This window comes from Ursus arctos, unplaced genomic scaffold (genome assembly GCF_023065955.2).
Source record: "Ursus arctos isolate Adak ecotype North America unplaced genomic scaffold, UrsArc2.0 scaffold_11, whole genome shotgun sequence".
Lineage (NCBI taxonomy): Eukaryota > Metazoa > Chordata > Mammalia > Carnivora > Ursidae > Ursus > Ursus arctos.
Genome location: NW_026622775.1, coordinates 27,896,966 through 27,910,423, shown reverse-complemented (window position 1 = coordinate 27,910,423; position 13,458 = coordinate 27,896,966).

Sequence of the window (13,458 nt, the reverse complement as noted above, 5' to 3'; positions counted from 1 at the left end):
GCTTACAGAAATGAAAAAAGAAAAGTTGAGAAGAACCCAGGAAGAATATTTGTAGGTGGAATTTATTGTATAGTTACATATTTTTTAATTCCAGAAAAATTATAAATTACATTTTAATATAAAAGTAATATCTGAAATATTAAAACATTAACAAAGGTATTTTCTAGAAATCTCAAAAATTCTCTTTTTGGAAAACAATATAAAGGATGAAATTTATCAATTTTTAAATTATTAGAACTGTTAGTTTAATACCATTTTTACCAAAAGTCACCTTACAATAAATAAAGTGCCATTAAAATTTAGGCCATTCTTAATTTCTAAAAAATAGATCAAAGTGATACACATAGTTTTTTAAACATAAAAGTAAATGCTATTGATGGAGGTAAAAGGAAATTCAACAATTTCTTGCCCTAACCTTCCGCATGGCCAGCCATACTCACATAGGGTTTAACTGTATCTATTTAGAGCTCTTCTGGTGCTCGCCTTTATATATCTAACATATATGCTTATACTGCTATTTTTTAATTCATCAAATGAAGATTATTTTGTTGTTTTTGGGCTGTGATATATCAGCTATTAATTTATTTCTCCACCTCCTACTCTCTCACCCCTTTCCTTCTTCCAATTCTTGGTAATTTTAACACTTAAAAACTTTTCAATTGATTATCCTTGTTAGTTGCTTTTTACACTGAAATATCTAATTTGTTTAATCAATGTAAATGTGATCTTTTGAATTTCCCTTTTGTGAGATGAGCATGTTTTTGCCTCTATGCTTCTTTACCTTGACTTTCACTTCAAAGCTGATAATATGTATATTCTATTGTGTCAGACATAATTAAATGCTTTGTGTTTTCTCTGTAGCTTGATTGAGAAAGTTGAGCAATGACGAATATTGGTTTATTAATATGATGTGTAACTGTCGTTTTTTTCAGACCCTTGGCTGTAGGTTATTTTTTTTCCTCTTAGGGTGTTTTAATGTCATGGCAGCAATGTCATTCCAAACTGAATATTCCTAGTGTCAACAGCAAATGTATTTTTAATTTTTACATTCTTCTAACTCTTAAAATCATGCTGATGTTGTGTTCACATCGTTTTGGGCAATGACTATATTTTGTAACATTATGATCAACAACCAATATTTTTGGATTGAATTTGGTTCTGTTTGTTGATAAAACTATATGTTCTAATATATTTTAGGTGACAAGAGAGTCATTTCCTAAAAGTCAATTTGCCATATAGTTTTAATTGACAGAACTTCAATTTGTCCCCATAGCAATTTTGTCTTTTTATTTTTTTTATTTTTTATTTTTTTAATGATTTTTTATTATATTATGTTAGTCACCATACAGTACATCCCCGGTTTCCGATGTAAGGCTCGATGATTCATTAGTTGTGCAATTTTGTTTTTTTAAGTTAAGAGCCACTGCCACAGTTCCTGCTGCTGCTGGTAGAGAGGAACTGCTGAAGGGAAGTTGAGAATTAAGACCATAAGAACATACATTCACAGTTTTTGGGTTTTATTCTCATTTTCTGAAGTCAATCTGTAGATAATTTCCTTGAGAAGACATTTCCATGCAAGGAGATGTTCAGTGATTTTCGGTTAATGAAAATTGTTCAGTAATTTCATGTGATATAGAAATCTAGATTTTATCCTATTTTCTCTCTCCTGCTTTAAGACCTAGCACCAGTGTTTTTTAACATCTCCACTCATTGGTGAAAAGTATGATGCTATTCTGATGTTTGTTTCTTGGGGGTCCATTTGCTGTTGTTTTATTGTTTTCTGTCTAAAAGGGTTTAAACATTCTTTTTGTCTTTAATGTGTAACACTCTAAATTAATTTGCCTTTGTGTGACTTTTTTAAATTTCATTTTTCTTGTATACTTAGTACTTAGTGAGCTGCTTGCCCTTTAATAGAATTTCCCTTCTCCTGTGAACATTTTTGAGTCAATAGTGGCGTTTTCATTTTCAAAAGCACTTCCTTATACTCTCTTCCTCTTCCTTATACTCTGCCCTCCCATTAGCAAGTATAGAACTTCTGCAGTCTTGAACATATTGAGACTTTCTGAAGATTCTCAATCTCACATACAGACACACACACACACACACACACACACACTCCTTAGGATAACATTATTTGCCTTTAAAGATAGATTTTCTCTTTGTTTATTCTGGCCTTTCTTTCTGGACCTTCATACTTTTTTAAATCTAATTTTTTTAAGAATGAAGGAATACAAATTTTGACTGGAGGTTGTGTGTTATTAGACAGAACTTGGTAACTGATGGCTCCTTTTCTAGTGTCAGGTGTTATAGCGTTATAATAAAGAGGACTTTAATATGAGATGGGTATATTCACATTAACTGCTCTATTTGTATCCTGAGAATATATTTACATTCTAAGGAATATTTTGTGTTGGGGTGGAGGGCCTTATTCCTATTCTCTTAATGTATTGTCTACACCTGTGTGTAGGTGTGTGGGTATGCACAATGGGTTTGTAAAAGAGAACTTAATTAATCCTAAATTTCAGGACCATATTTTACCCCTGTTTTCTTTATAGGTTCATAATGAATACTCTAAATTGGCAATTTCTGTTCTCATTTCTCTTCTGTAGATGTCTAGAAGAAAGAGAATTTCATGTGTGTGTGTGTGTGTGTGTGTGTGTGTGTTGGGGTTATTGTAGAGCATGAAATCAGCCATAATATCTGGCTTGCTAAAATACAACACAGAGGCCGCTGAGGATAGGGAAGCTTTCAAAGAAGGGCGTAGGCCTTTGAAATGCCGAGGCCTGCGTGACTGCTCTGCCATTGGAATGCCAAGGAGAGTTGCCTTCCCGAAGCTTTCCTAGCCCAGTCACCCTGTGATCTAAGACAGGTATGCATTGTCCCTTAGGCTATGTTCCGCAGAACTCGTAGAACATGCCCAAATTAGCATATCGTATCTTTCCAGTAAACAGATCCTCCCAGTTTCAGTAAGACCCCTTGTCACACATCACATGCTTGAGAAACAGTGATAAGTATTTGTGATTATCCTGAAGGACCAATAAAAACAGGAGCAAAGAAGAGCGAAGGGTCTTCGTCTCTGAGCGTTGACACAGTTACCTTCTCCTCTCTTTCTCTGCAAAGTTTGGAGTAATCTTTCATCCGTCGGTACAGGGATTGCAGGCCATTCCCAGTGTGTATGTGTCTGTGTGTGAAAGAGGAAGATCTGCAGAGAAGGGGATGTCTGTGTGTTATTAACACCTCCCTTCGACAGTACCATTAGTCATCTTTTTCTGGAACTATTAAAATGAATTGTAAATATTTTATAACAAAATTAAACACAGTAGTTTCTCATTAGATGGTACAGCAAATCTACAGTGGCATAAGGAAGATTTTTGAAAATTTACTTTCCAGACAGCTCATATAATTACATTTAATGCAAAGAAGAAATTATCTGTCATTTTTTCCCTCCGATTATGTTGAATTGCCAAGAGTGTTTCTAATTAAACAAAGATCATGGAAACAGCAACACCCCAATCTATTATTTATGCAAACATTTGTAGAGCAGAAAATTGTAAATTAACATATAAAGTTTTACAAATACCGTCTAACTCCTGTTTATCTATCAGCATTAGATTTTGTGAAAATAATTAAAGATCAGATCTACTACTTGGCATGGGAAGTAAAAATAAACAGACAAGAGTAAGTCATTCTTTGTAATTATCTTTCTTTTTTCCAATTTTTCATTAAAAAAATAGTTCAGGTAAGCGCCAATCAAGTGTTAAGACATGATCATTAATTTTAATGACTTCTGATAAAAAGTTATTTGAGTCTGACTACTCTGAATTGCTGTATTTCTTTTTGAAATGTATGTTTCAGATTGTAGTTTAACTTCTAAACTGTGGAATCATTAAATTGTTTTTATATTCATTGGAGGTGTTATTAAGATATTTTTCTTAGAAATTGCTTAAGGAGCTAGATTGAAAATTGTAATTATAATACAAATTTATATTTTGACAGCTGAAATATTCCTTTACTGTTAATCAAAAGGAGTATCATGGGAAAATATTTCATAGTACATTAAATATAATCTGAGTAATACCTAATCACTATATAGTGGTCTAAAGAAATTTGAAAAGATACCTAATAAACTTTTTCATAATTGAGCTAGTTTGAGTGGAAGATTTTGTTGGGGGGGGGGGGCAAATATTAAGCAATACTAATTTCTCCTTTCCATGTCTTAAATTAATTAAAATATTTGAAGCAATGACCCAAAGTTTCAGAATTCCAAGAGACTAAAATAATTCATAACATTATTAAAAATGAAATTCCATTTATTTTCTCCTCAAGATAAAAAATAAGACATTATCCAATATTACTTGCACTGGTTTCTTATTTCTCCACTAGTGATCTTTTCCTCTTTCATTTCAACAATCTAAATAATGGAAACTACCCTTCCCCCCACCATCTAAGTGAGACTCACTAGAAAGTGCAGTCAGAGTCACCTTGTCGCCTTTCAAGATGGAGGTGATTTGGTCCCAATACCATTCTTGAATATAGATCCAAAATTTTCAACAAAATTTTAGCAAATCAAATGTAACTTTCATATATTTCTGTAAGTATATAATATTTAAAACTTTTAACTTTGAATAACTTTTTTTAAATATTTTCCAGCTTTATTGAGATATGTTTGACATATAATATTGTGTATACCTAACCATTTCTATATGACACTCCACACTGTTGGCCATTTAGATTGGGTATTGGCTAAATTTTTTTTTCATCGTGTAACATGTTGATAGCTTCAACCTCATATTCTTGTTATTTGTTACTACATTGTTAGAGGACATTCAGTTGCAAGCATTAGAATAACAAACTGTGGCTTAGATGCTGGCAGATATTTTCTCACATAATAATAATTAAAAGGTGGTGAGTGAGTCAACAATGTTCTGGTTGTGTGTCTCTGTAGTTTTCCTGGCTTTCCCACTTGTCCTAAGATGGCTGCCGTAGCTCTCAGAGCATAGCATTCCCCTGTGACAACACCCAAAGCATGAAAGGAAGGAACACTCAAGAAGACTTTTCCATATATTTTATTAAGTGGACTGAGTCACATGGCTACCCAGAGCTGCCAGGAACCAGAAGATTCTTTCACTGTCCTGGACTGGACATCATGGTTCATCGCCTGATTTGGGACTCTCTGCCCATCCTGAAATATAGGTTCTTTTAGCAAGGAAAAGGAAATGGCTATCTTTGAATAACTTTTAAATATATTTATGTAAATGATTTTTTTATATAAAAATACACAATGATGAGTGACACTTATTTTGGGTATGAAAGGGTGGCTCAATATTTGAAAATTGGTCAATGTAGTACACCATATAAACAGACTAAAAAGAAAAAGGGATGATATTAAGTGACATAAAAAAAGCATTTGACAAAATTCAATATTCATTCATGGTTTAAAACCTCTTAGTACACTAAGAATAGAGAACCTCCTTAATACCATAAATAATATCTACAGCTAACTTCATGGTTAATGATGAAAGACTGAATGATGCCTCTCTAAAATCAGGAACAGGACAAGGATGTCTGCTTTTAGCACTCCTATTCACATAATTCCAGAATTTCTAGCCACTGCAATAAGAAAAAAAAAAAAAAGTAAGAAATACAAGGAAAACAGATTGGAAAAGGAGGAAAAGAGAATAAAACTGTTTGCAGATAACATGATTGTGTATGTAGAAAAGCCCAAGGAATCTACAGAAAAGAAAAAAGAAAAAAAAAAGAAACCTTCTAGAACTGAGTTATTGGATTCAAGATCAATGCTTGAAAGTCAATTGCATTTCTATATACCAACAATAAACAGTAGGGAAACAAAATAAAAAATGCAATATCATTCCCAAATGTTCTAAAGAAAATAAAACAATTGTGTAGAAAGCTAACAAAACATCTATCGGGGATTGTATGCTAAAAATTACCAAATGGTGATGAAAGAAATGAGAGACAATATTTGAAAAGACTACCGCGTTCGTGCTACAGTAATCAAGATGGTGTGGTACTGCCAGAGGAAAGACATATAAATCAATGGACTAAAATAGAAAACTCAAAAACAGATCCAAATACACCTACTTAACCTTTGACAAAGGAACAAAGCAATTAAATGAAGGGTGTGTTTCTTGTCAAAAAATGGTGCTGGAGAAATTGGACATCTGCAGACAAAAAATGAACCTTAATGTAAAACTCACACTTTATATAAAAATTAACTGAAAGTAGATCATGGACTTAAAGTAAAACGTAAACCTATAAAGCTTCAAGAAAAAAAACATACAAAAATATCTTTAGGGCTTACCAAAATGAAGAGTTTTAGGTAAGATGCCAAAAGCATAATCCATAAAAGAACAAATTGATAATTCACCTCACTAAATGTAAAAATTTTTTGTCTGTGAAAAGCTGTAAGAGGATGAAATCAAGCTGCAGACTTGGAGAATACATTTGTTAGATTTATGGTCCACAAACACCTTTTAACTCTATCATGTAAAGAATTCTCAAAAACCAACATTGAAAAAACAATACAATTAGAAAATGGGTAAAAGATATGCCTAGGCATTTTTACCAAAGAAGACATACAGGTGGTAAATTAGCACATGAAAAGATACTGAAATTCATTACCATTAGGAAAATGCAAATTAAGACAACAATAATGTATTACTATATACTAACCAGAATGGCTAAAATGAAAAATAGTGATAAAACTAAATGCTGGTGAGAGTGTGGAAAAATTGGATCACTCAAACTTGAGAATGTAGAGTCACCCAGCTCCTTGGAAAGTTGACTTATGATATGACCCAGCAATTTCACTTCTGGGCATTTATTCCAAAGAAATGAAAATGTATTTTCAGCCAGAAACTTGCCATAAATGTTCATAGCAGGCTTATTTTTAATAGTTTGAAACTTGAAATTCCCCAAATGTTTAATGGGTGAATGATTCAACAACTGTGGTGGTATCCACACCATGGAATTCTATTTGGCAATAAAAAGAAACAAACTATTGGCATATGCCACAACTTTAACGAGCCTCAAGAAAATTATGTGGGTGAAAAAGCCAATATCAAAAGGATACATATTGCATGATTCCATTTATGTAACACTCAAGAAATAACATAATTATAGAGATGGAGAACTGGTTAACGGTTACCAGAGTTTAGGGAAAAAAGCAGGGCTGGGTGTGGCTATAAAAGTGTAACCTGAAGGAAATCTGTGATGATACAGATGAGTATCTTGATTGTGGGGGTGGTTACAGGAAGCTACCCCTGTGATAAAATTGCAGAGAGCTAAACACACACACACACACACACACACAAATGAGTCCATGTATAATTAGTCAGATATGAATAAGATCTATGGATTATGCCAACATCAATTTCCTAGTTTTGTCACTGTCCTCAACTTAGCAAGATGTTAAAAGGAGAACCTGGATAAAGGGGTGAGCAGGATCTCCCTGTATATTTCTTTGCAACTTTCAGTGAAATCTGTTTATTTTAAAATAAAAAAGACATTATTTGAGCCACTTGGAATTCATCTTCATATAAGGTGTGAGATAGGGATCTGACTTAGTTTCCTACAGCTGCCATAACAAATTATTATAAACTGGGTGATTTGTAACAACAGAATTTTTTCTCTCACAGTTATGGGGGTTAGAAGTCTGAAATGAAGGCAGTTGTTGAAGTTAATTCCCTCTGGAGGCTATCAGAGAGAATCAGTTCCTTGCTTCTTTCCCAGCTTCTGGCGGTTTGGGGCAAGGTTCCTTTACGGCTGCCTCACTCCAATCTCTGCTTCCATCATCACATGGCATTCTTCCTACGTCTATGTGTCTCTGGATTCCAATAACCCTTCTGTTATGAGGACACCAGTTATTGGAATAGAGCCTACCCTAATTCAGCGTGACCTCATCTTAACTTGATTACACTTGCAAAGACTATGTCCAACTAAGGTTGCAGTTTCAGATACGGGAGGTGAGCTGTATTCTAAGAATTGGTAATCCAGCAGAAATGACATCAAACTAGTTTCTCAGCTTTTGAGATCTTTATCGCCTGGCCAATATTTTCAGTTTTTCACTTCTATCAAATAGTTATCTTGGATATATTTTTGCCATTCGATAGCATATTCATTTTAGCCACCATCGTAAGTTACGTTTTTGCTCATAGTGGTGTCCCATCTGACTTCTAACTTTTCTAAATTGATAGATCTTTCACTATACAGATTATGAAACATTCTCCGAAATTTGCAACCAAACTTTATTTTCTCCAAAACGCTTTTGTAATTGTAATTAGTATTGCAGTTTTGTATTGTGTTGTTCTCAAAAATGCCTCAGCCAGTTTTGCTCCATGATTAGAGGCTCATGAGATCTGTGTTCATGTTGATATCTGCATCCTGTTTATGTATATATTTTTCCCTCCAAGAGGAAATACGACTATATAAATAAAACAGTTTTAAATAATTAATTATGAAAATATATCTTTAAAATAGGTAAATGAGATAACTGACGTGGACATTGTGATCCAACTGTGTCTCAAATGTAAACTCTGAAGACATGCTTATCTTCATAAAAAGCAACAGTAAATATAATCTGAATTATAATTGCATAGTATTACTTGTTTTATTGAGATAAAAATTTTAAAAAATATAAGAATGGAGATGGGGATATTATTTCTTATAATATGAGATTATACTGTGATTTATTTCTTCTACTGTGATTTCCAAGTTGCAGTTGTTTGCAGAGAAACAGTAATAAAAATAGATTTCATATAACAAAATGGAACTAGTCAACAAAAGTGAAAGTGATTCTGGTCCTTCTATATCTATTCCCTCTCTCCCTTTCCTCTGCAGTCTTCATAGTCATTTCCCTGGGCTGAGAAAGTGCTGCATTTTCCCTTCGGTTTTCTCATTCCTTTTTCTCAGGATCTTGAATTACCTCACTTTCTCAACAGAAGAAGTTTATCCAACAGAGCCTGCAGAAATACACTGTAAGATATTATTTTTAGAATGTTGATTATATACAATTTAATAAATTGCAATTTTAGTTTACCATTTTTTATTCTTCCCTTTCATATTTCCCTTAATGCCATTTTAATTTCATTATGTTTGTTATATTTTGGCTGTCTTTATTGCTTGTTTTATATTCTATTTTAATTACTTTGTTTCTCTTCTAAACTAATTTTCTCCTTCACTACTCAAGGGAATTTTCTCTCTTATACAGTACAGGAAAAATCAACAACTTCTCCAGAATATAAACTCTGGCTTCAAGGAAGAATAATTCAATTCACTACAAAAATATATGTTTGGTAATCATTATATATTTACAAAGAAACATGCAAGGCACTCATTCAGTTTCAAAAAACAGATAAGGGACAGTTATTGACTTTCTTTCTGGAGCTTACAGTCAAATCAAATGCATAAGAAGTATATATTTAGTTGTACTGCAAAGTGAAATGAAGGAAATAGGAAAGTTTTAGAGGCATAATGTTCAGAAGATGGAAGGGAGGGTCTCCTGGGTGGCGCAGTCTGTTAAGCGTCCAACTCTGGTTTCCACTCAGATCATGATCTCAGGGTCACGAGATTAAGCCCCAGGCACATTCAGCAAAGTGTTCACTTAAGACTCTCCCCCTCTCCCTAGCCTCTCCCCAACAGTGCTCTTGCTCTCTCTCTAAAATAAATAAATAAAATCTAAAAAAAAAAAAAAAAAAAAAAAAAGTGGAAAGCAGACAGAGAAAAGATAAAAAAAATGTTTGGGCACCTATGAAGACTTTTTGGATAACCTAACATTTCAATAGTCCTAAAACAAAAGAAGGTTCTAATAGATAACATAATTGAGTTTTTCCAAAGGTTGCCTCTGTCATCAATCAATTTTGATTCTTGAGAAAGTGATTCTAACTCCTTAAACTTTAGCTAAAAATGAGTTATAAAGACTCATATAAAGCTGTTATGAAATTTAAGTGAGAGCCATGTAAAGCACCTTGAAAATTTTATACACTGTGTGTTCCAAAATTGTTCTTTCTTTTTTTTCTTTTTCACATTTTTTGGCAGAAAATCTGGTGTGGTCATCATAGGTTAATGCCAGTATGAACAAAGGTAAGCATCCTATAAATTTTAGCAAAATAAACCCAACAATATATTAAAGATAATACATTATGATTAACTAGGGTTCATCTCAGGCATGCAAGGATGGATAGACTTATTAGATAATCTACCTATATAATTGTCCTTGTTTAAAATTAAAGGAGAGAAATATGTGTGATTGGGTATGTTGTGGAAAAGGCCTTTATAGACAATCAATACCCATTTATCTTAAAAACTTTCAGCAAACTAAAGACAGTAGAACACTTCTCAAAGCTAATGAGGAGCATCATAATATTTAAAGCTGAAATCTTGGAAGCATATTCTTTAAAAGCAAAGAATGGGAACAAATGTCTCTTCCTATCACATTACATCTGGTGCCTTAGCCAATTCGGGAAGACAAAGATAAGAAATATAGTATAGGGGCTGGAGAGAAGGAACAATGATAATATACTACACATTAATAGAGTAGATAAGATTATAAGTAGGTTTCTTGGCTACAAAATCATTTTGCCATTAATTACATCCCTAGTTACTAGATAAAAAAGAATAAGAAAATATGATTTTAAAAAGATAAAATGTATATGATGAATACAGAAATGCATTTAATGATAGATGTCCAAGTTCTTTATGGAGAAACATTTTTTAAAATTTATTAATGGTATACAAGATGATATAAACAAATGAATAGACATACACAAAAAAGATTCGTTACTACAAAAATGTTGATTCTCTCTAAACTACGGGATAAATTCATTGTAATTCTAATCAAAATCTCAAGTTTTGGGGGGGTGGAATTGGCAAGCTGATAGGAAAATATATATGAACTAGTAGTAAAGACCCAATGACAGACAAGACAATTGTAAGGAAGAGCAAAGAAGCAGTCAACGCAGTGGCACATGTTAAGACATCCCATAAAGCCATGGCAATTGAGACACTGGAATTTTGCTGTGGTGAAGACAAGTAATCAATGCCACAGAAGAGCCCAGATATGGAACCACGTCACGTGTCTCTGAACACTATATAGGACACAGGTAGATTACAAATCAGTGAAGAAAGAAGAACAAGTTGGGGTACCTGTGTGGCTCAGCTGTTAGGAGTCTGGCTCTTGGCTTAAGCTCAGGTCATGATCTCGGTGTCCTAGGATTGAGTACTGTGTTGAGCTCTGTGGTCAGAGGGGAGTCTGCTTGAGGATTCTCTCCCTCTTCCTGTGGCCCTCCTCCTGAATCCTCTCTTTCTTTCTCAAATAAATAAATGAACCTTTAAAAAAAAATCAACAAGTAATGCTAAAGATAATTTTCCATTTTTAAAAGTGAATCTTTACGTCATATTATATACAAAATTTCTGGTATTAAATAGTTTTTTGTAAGAAAATTAAAAAAAGAGTATGAATATTCTTCATGACTGAAGGGTATGGAGTATTTATTTTAATATATCTGAAAACAGAAAACATATAGAAAAAAGTATGATAATTTGATTATATTAATATTGATTGCTTTGTCTGAAAAGACAGCATTAAAAGGAGTGAAAATCAAGTTCTAGGCTGGAAGAATATATTTGAAATGCATATAACTAGCAGAGCATTAGCAAAATACCCTCCCATCAATCAAAAATAAGATGGAAAAAGGCTAAATTGTAAAAGTGGCAGAATGTATAAACCTTCTTGAGGAGGCTCTAGAACCTATAAATATATGAAAAGAATTTCAACTTCATCAGAAGTTATGGATACATAAAATTTAATTACATTTAAATATCTGTTATGCCCCTAAACTAGACAGTAATTTAAATGTTTACCAATAATAGTGGGTAAGGATGTACAGAAATAGGAAATCCCATATTTTGCTGCTGGTGGAAGTAGAAGTTTTTACAGCCATTTTGGGGAGCAATTTGGAAATGCTTATGGAGTTAAATATGTGCATACCTGTGACCCCCATACCTTATGGCTCAAAGTATATAACGTAAAGAAACTGTTCCATAAGTGTAGAAGAAAAAAATATATAGAAATAACTTTTGTATCAGAATGTTTCGCTAGAGCAAAAAAACATTAACAATAATAAAATCCCAAACCAATGCATTTGGTAAAGTCAGCCAGTGGAAATCTACTAAGTGGTGAAAATGGTGAACTTGATTTGCATTTATTAAGTTGGATAAACCTAAAGCATACGAAATTGAAATAAGGGAATTTTCAGGAAGTCACATAGTGTAGAGTACTTTTTATATGAAAAATTATGCACATTATTTAGAGACACGTATATAAGTAGCAAATGTATACTATACATGGGAATAATAAAAATTGAATTAAGGATTATGGTTAGCTCTGGCAGGAGCAGGCAGTGGGGGTGAGTGTGAACTAGGATTTCAGCTGTGCTTATAGAGGTTTATTTCTTAATCTGAGTAGTGGTTACCCATTGTTTACATTGTTTTATAATAATATATTATTATATATGTATATATGTATATAATATGTATAACATATATAACACATATCATAATTATTTATATAATTCCCATTCTCATGCCTGAAATGTTTCAAAATAAATAATACAAAACAGTTAATGAAGGTAGGAAACAGTGAAGGAGAGTATTGCCAAAGAGTAAACCACAGATTATGGTAATTTGAAATAGTGTAGCAGACAATGGATTTTAAATGCACACTAAAATGATAACTGACCAGTCCTATACACTTAAATGGTGTGTTTGAGCTATAGCTCAAATTTTTTTCATTCTACTTCCTAGTGTATCCTTTATCAAATATAAATATTCACGTGCCATTTTAGTAGTCTGCGCATTCCATACATAAACATATATATGTGTGTTTTTGGGTTTTTTTTTGTTTTTTTAACCAGGTAAAGCCCAGGGAATCTTTGAGATTCCAGGGATAACTGGGTCTGACTTCGCTCTCCAGGGAGGCACACAGTAGTTGTAATAAAACTGTTTTGCCTCGCAAATGATGGGTTAAATCTTCTTTAAATATCCAGCATTTGAACACATGAAAATGTGCCATGTCACTTTATCGCGAGGTAAGGCTCCTATCTTGCAACCATTGCTAATCGTTTCAGACTGGAGAAGAGAAGCACTTGGTTTTTCAGCCCTGCAATATTCCAAGGCTGACTCTGTCAACTTTCTCTCTCTTAACAATGTAAAGGAATCCCTTAAGAGTGTCGTAATTTCCTTTACCTTAGAGAATGACTAGCTGTACTCTGACTTCTCTGTTGTATAGGATTTTGCTAAACACAGAACAAAACAGCCAATACGCACCAATACTCTGAATCTATTCTTACAATCATCTTAGTGCTATAGCCTGATGATTCAGTCTGCCATTCAAGATAAGGAAGGTGCCTCTTCTCCGGACAACGTCGATAGGAATTCAGA